Source organism: Carassius carassius, unplaced genomic scaffold (assembly GCF_963082965.1).
Source record: "Carassius carassius unplaced genomic scaffold, fCarCar2.1 SCAFFOLD_113, whole genome shotgun sequence".
In the NCBI taxonomy this organism is placed as follows: domain Eukaryota; kingdom Metazoa; phylum Chordata; class Actinopteri; order Cypriniformes; family Cyprinidae; genus Carassius; species Carassius carassius.
Genome location: NW_026775120.1, coordinates 17,511 through 24,162, shown reverse-complemented (window position 1 = coordinate 24,162; position 6,652 = coordinate 17,511). Strand labels below are relative to the sequence as shown.

The following is a 6,652-nucleotide window of genomic DNA, read 5'->3' as shown; positions in this document are numbered from 1 at the left end:
CTGCACCGGAAGAGAGAGCTGTTTGCAAACATCGACTTTTCATTTCAAAGTTGTCATTTATGTAGTGGACCGTTAAACTCATGTATGGCTCCATCGTTCTGCTGGACCACAAATCTGTGGTCGTGGCGAAGTATTTCACCTGCTTGAGCTCGTGTTCAACGCCCGCCTTACATTTCTCATACATTTCGGGAATAGCAAATCGTGTGAAATGAGTGCGAGATGGCAGCTGGTATCTTTTGTCAAGTGTTTGAATTAGTCTTCGGAAGCCGTCTTTACTGACGATGTGCGCTGGCATCATATCTTTGCATATATGATAGGTGATTGCGTCTGTAATTTCTTTGTGCCGTTTTGATCCTTTCTCATAAGGCACGGCGCTTGCAAATGCTTGAGCAATGGATACTTGTTCAGGCTGTTCGGGCTGGCTATGATGTGTGCTTTTGTTTGTTTCGATTGACTTTGTCGACATGCATTGATCATGCAGTTTTTTATGACGCTGTTTTAAGTGTTGGAACAGATTTGTAGTATTGCTCCGTTTCGTTGGAATAATCATTTCACAAGTCTTGCAAATTACCTTGCTCTGTGACACATCCTCTCTCCTGAATCCAAAATACTCCCAAACGACTGACGTTGAATTTCTTTTTGGCACCAATTCATTTTTATTTTGACCTGCATCCATATTTTATGTTCTTTCCTCCCGCTCGCCTATTCGGTTCTACTACACAGCCCTACTCAGCATCACATGTTGTAGAACTCAGTAAAGTGCAGTGCATAATTAAGCGTCTGACTGTTGTTTGCTCAGAGTGCTCATCGTCTTTGCTTGTTGTGGTTCTTGCAGAAAAATAATATAGTTGTCTGTATGTTCAAATGTTCTCCTCCTCCAGTTTTCCAGCTATTCTCCCAGTTAGCAGCACTGAGCTCTATTCACTGTGTGCATGATAGAGTTCTTCCTCATGGCCTATAACAGAGGAGCATACAACAGTGTAAACAGAAAGAATACAAATAATTATTACATCTTAAAATCACAAACAATATTGAAAACTTTCTGAACTACCCAGCCTAATTAGTCTTCACAAACTATGAAAAGACTAATTTATTGAAAGTATGCATATGACACCTTATGAGTATATATACTGCTTCAATGAATTTAAAACACATCTACGTAATCAATTAAACATGAATACAACAACTTGACATTGGCTTGAAAAGCCCGAACCTTGAGACGAGACGAACTTTTTTTTAGTTTTTTTTTAAAATATATTTACTCCAGGATTTTATTTACTTTAATAAAGGCCAATATTTTTTTAATCATATTAAAATGTATGCATCATCTTTAAAGTCAAATTATTAGTTAAAAAAAAAAAAAATTGCACTATAGGGCTGTTACCAATCAAATTAGATTTACAGTGCCAAATTACAACTGCAATACATTTTTAATAGGCCTATAAATATTTTTTTAAAAAAGATATGCGGAGGAAAAAATAATTTTAAAAATACATTAAACCACCAGTAGAAGATGGGAATTCACTGATTGGTTAGTTCAAAACACAGTAATGAGAAATACTTCTGCTGTCATCTTCCTTTGGAACTATTTCATTGGTGAAACAGAACAAAACAGTCAATATTGTGTCTAAAATTTTCTTGTTTGTTGAACTAAAAATCAAGGTAATATTTGCACTCGTAGAAATATTCAGCAAAATAGCTCCCTTGTCATTGTATGTTACTTAAATGCATCATGTTAGAAATAAACTAAACATATTAAATTTTTACCTCATTATGTTTCTATGTTTCTGTGAATTTCTTTATGAGTGGCCTTACACTGTTTCATGAAGAGACTTTCATGGAGAAATGAAATGATCATGAAACAGTCAGGCAGCAGAAGCAGCTGTTTGTGCAGAATGTAAAAAAAAAAAGGAAAATCGAAAGATTCATTTTAACCCACGGCCACCAATGAAATCCCAGAACTCTCTGACCCTCCATAGACAGCAACTGTACTACCACCACGCTCAAGGCACACAAACATAGTAAGGACATTGTTAAAATGGTCCAGGTTCAATCATAAATTTACGAAGCTAAGAGAATACTTTTTGTGCACAAAAAAAAATAAAAATCCACTTTCTTCAACAATTCTTTGCCTCCGCATGTGTTCTGAAGATGAATGAAGTTACGGGTTTGGAACGATATGAGGATGAGTAATTAATGACTGAATTATCATTTTTGGGTGAAGCTAAATACAAGTAGAAACAGCGCATCCTTGTGGCGCAGAGGACACAAAAGAGCATACAGTGATCTGGAGTGACACAGAGGAGACGATTGACAAAGGAACTGCTGAATAAAGTCATTTTTGTTTTCTTTGCTTACAAAAAGTATTCTTGCCGCTTCATATAACTCAGATTGCACGTCTGATGGCAGATGGAGTATTCTGAAGACACATTTCATAACTTTTATGGACCTTGACATGGTTATTTACTTGGCAGTCTATGGGACAGTCTCAAGCCTCCAGGTTTTCATCCAAAATATCTTTAATTGTGTTCTGAAGACAACTGGAGCTTTTACGAGTTTGGAACGACATGGGGTAAGTGATTAATTACAAAAATGTCATTTTAGGGTGGAGTATCCCTTAAAATACTAATGAACAACTAGGAGTGTGCGATATGACAATTTTGGATCGTGGATGATAAAAAATGTCTCCACGATCTGCTTTTGAAGAAATATCGTAGTATCGTGCTACAGTGCACATTCTATCAGCTGCAGTTCTGGAGCCTCCGTCATATCGGCTGTACAATGCCACATGCATTCACAGCAGTGTTAGCTCATAAAGTTACTCATGTGCTAAGCGTGTTCTTTTAAATGTTTCATTCACATGCTAGTCTGACCTGTGCTTTTCCTGAGCGCCGCATACACCCAAAGGGCATGCGCTAAAGCCTGTCAAATAAAACAAAACACAAAGAGAAGAACATAAATAAAATCACTCACTGCTCTTGACTGGAGAAATTGAATACAGTTGCTTTAGGAATCGGTTCATATAGTATTTTATTTTTATATTTGTTCATTTAATTTCTTGAATGGTCCTGCTAAATGCACCTATTGCACCTGAAAATAAAGCACTTTGTTTTATTTGTATGTCATGTTTAGTTGTAATTTATATCCTTGTCATTCTTTTATCCTTGTTATTAAAAAATAACAAAATTAATTATCCTCGCCCTCCTTGGCCTAAATATCTGCCATTCTTTTTTTTCTGTTACCTTGAAAGGATTTGTCTTTATATAGGGAAATTTGTTTGGATGTAATTCTCAGACAACTTGCAAAATAGTAAAACCAACATGACAAAGAATTGTGATATAATCGTGAATCGTGATATTTCTAAAAAAAACAAATTTTCATATCGCCCACCCCTATGAACAAGCAATATACAGGTGCTTCTCAATAAATTAGAATGTCGAGGAAAAGTTCATTTATTTTAGTAATTCAACACAAATTGTGAAACTCGTGTATTAAAATAAATTTGTTGTACACAGACTGAAGTAGTTTAAGTCTGTGGTTCTTTTAATTTTGATGATTTTGGTTCACATTTAACAAAAACCCACCAATTCACGATCTCAACAAATTAGAATATGAAGACGATGAAGATGTATTATTGACAATATTGTATAACCGGGTACCTCAACAACATCCTCAAAACATCCCTAAAATTTTGCAGGTAAAATGTTCTAGATTTGTTATTATGTCACATTACAAGAAAGTTTGATAAAATAATAATAATAACAATAATACACTATTTTCCAAAACATTCTAATTTGAGATGCAACATGTATAACAATAAAACATTGTTATACATGTTGCATCTCAAATGATAATGTTTTGGAAAAGTTCATTTATTTCAGTATTTCATCCCAAATTATGAAACTTGTGTTTTAAATAAATTCAATGCACACAGACTGAAGTAGTCAAAGTCTTTGGTTCTTTTAATTGTGATGATTTTGGTTCACATTTAACAGAAACCCACCAATTCACTCTCAACAAATTAGAATATGGTGGCATGCCAATCAGCTAATCAACTCAAAACACCTGCAAAGGTTTCCTGAGCCTTCAAAATGGTCTCTCAGTTTGATTCACCAGGCTACACAATCATGGGGAAGACTGCTGATCTGACAGATGTGCAGAAGACAATCATTGACACCCTTCACAAGGAGGGTAAGCCACAAACATTCATTGCCAAAGAAGCTGGCTGTTCACAGAGTGCTGTATCCAAGCATGTTAACAGAAAGTTGAGTGGAAGGAAAAAGTGTGGAGAAAAAGATGCACAAGCAACCGAGAGAACCGCAGCCTTATGAGGATTGTCAAGCAAAATCAATTCAAGAATTTGAGTGAACTTCACAAGGAATGGACTGAGTCTGGGGTCAAGGCATCAAGAGCACCACACACAGACGTGTCAAGGAATTTGGCTACAGCTGTCGTATTCCTGTTGTTAAGCCACTCCTGAGGCGTCTTAGTTGGGCTAAGGATAAGAAGAAGTGGACTGTTGCCCAGTGGTCCAAAGTCCTCTTTTCAGATGAGAGCAAGTTTTATATATTTTTTTCGGAAACCAATGTCCCAGACTCTGGAGGAAGGATGGAGAAGCTCATAGCCCAAGCTGCTTGAAGTCCAGTGTTAAGTTTCCACAGTCTGTGATGATTTGGGGAGCAATGTCATCTGCTGGTGTTGGTCCATTGTGTTTTTTTGAAATCCAAACTCACTGCACCCATTTACCAAGAAATCTTGGAGCACTTCATGCTTCCTTCTGCTGACCAGCTTTTTGAAGATGCTGATTTCATTTTCCAACAGGATTTGGCACCTGCCCACACTGCCAAAAGCACCAAAAGTTGGTTAAATGACCATGTGTTGGTGTGCTTGACTGGCCAGCAAACTCACCAGACCTGAACCCCAGAGAGAATCTATGGGCTATTGTCAAGAAGAAGATGAGAAACAAGAGACCAAACAATGCAGATGAGCTGAAGGCCACTGTTAAAGAAACCTGGGCTTCAGACCACCTCAGCAGTGCCACAAACTGATCACCTCCATGCAACGCTGAACTGAGACAGTAATTAAAGATAAAGGAGCCCCTACCAAGTATTGAGTACATGTACAGTAAATTAACATACTTTCCAGAGGGCCAACAATTGACTAGATTTTTTTTTTTAATTATTATTGGTTTTATGAAGTATTCTAATTAGCTGAGACAGTGAATTGGTGGGTTTTTAGTAAATGTGAGCCAAAATCATCACAATTAAAAGAACCAAAGACGTAGACTACTGCAGTCTGTGTGCATTGAATTTATTTAATACACGAGTTGAATTACTGAAATAAATGTACTTTTCCTTGACATTCTAATTTATTTAGATGCACCTGTACTATTAATATGCAAGCTAATAAGCAAAAAGTTATAATATAAAATAAAATAAAATAACATCTAAAATAAAATGTTACCAATATTAACATTACCTAGAAAGTAGAAACTAATTAACGTTACAGTACCTTTGTTGTAAATGAAGACTTTTATTGCGTCATCCGTGTTCATCTTCAAGCAGGCAGTTTGGGTTCTGGATGAAAACAAATCTAGCTGTTATTAAAAAGCAGCATCCAAAATTAATGCAACGGTCATATAATTACAAGAAAGTAAGTTCAAGCCCCAATACTTAAAGATATCGAACGCTATAACAAATGTGCATGAGAAACACTAAAAATATATATATATATATATATATATATATATTTATATATATATATATATATATATATATATATATATATATATATATAAAAGATGAAGAAGAATCGTGTCATCCTAGATTGAAACTGATTTTTGTGTATGCAAATACGGTAAAGGATAAAAAGAAATATGTAAAACTGAAAAAGCCATAAAGAAATGTAACGTTACAGGTAATTATTGTGGAAGGGAGAGTTCCGCTGACCTGACCTGGACACAGGTTTGTTGTTAAGGTCACGCACTGTACCCGCGAGTAAAGCATCCTCCAGCACCTCTGTACCCGATTCCGCCGCGTTTGAAGTGTGGAAAAACTCCGTCCGTACTCAATTAAGTTCCGTCAAATAAGACGATTCCGACCACGCACACTGTACATCAATATCTTCAACAACCGTTCGGCGTTCGCGCGTTTCGTCGATTTCAAATTACCTTACGTCACGAGAAAAGTATGCAGTGATTGGTGGATTGAAACGTGGCCCAATCAGCGCTTGTCGTCTCCTGTAACACGTTCGGCAACAGATAGTCTATCAAATGCATTTTGTAATCGAGACCCTGGAATTTAACTGACTTACCACTCAAGGCAGCCATTTTAGTAATGTTTTAGCTTTATTAACATGTCACATTACTATAAAGTTATTTTTTTTTCAAGAACATTTTGTCATCTCAGTCCTCAAAACGATATCCTCATAGCATTTTCCTAATGTGGCTGAAAGAAAGTTCTTCCTTATTATTGTGGAACATTATGCCAATATTTTATTGAAAACATTGTATAATCTGTTTTTTTCAACAACATCCTCCAAAGTTTCCCTGGTAAAATGTTCTAAACAGCCAAATTGGGTTCTTCGAGTTTTAAAAATAGCAGAACCATTTTTTTTCTTTCTTTTTTTTTCTAAATAGAAACCTTTATAAATA

The 6,652-nt window shown here is 36.0% G+C and overlaps 1 long non-coding RNA gene across 1 annotated transcript; it reads right to left on the bottom strand.

Moving 5' to 3' along the window:
* Positions 1-777: 777 nt before the first annotated feature.
* Positions 778-6,147, bottom strand: LOC132136760 (uncharacterized). Its single transcript, XR_009431545.1, has 4 exons — positions 5,954-6,147; positions 5,512-5,576; positions 1,505-1,577; positions 778-955 (listed from the first exon to the last, which is right to left on the bottom strand). It is a non-coding gene; the product is annotated as an uncharacterized LOC132136760 (long non-coding RNA).
* Between the last annotated feature and the right edge of the window lie 505 nt (positions 6,148-6,652).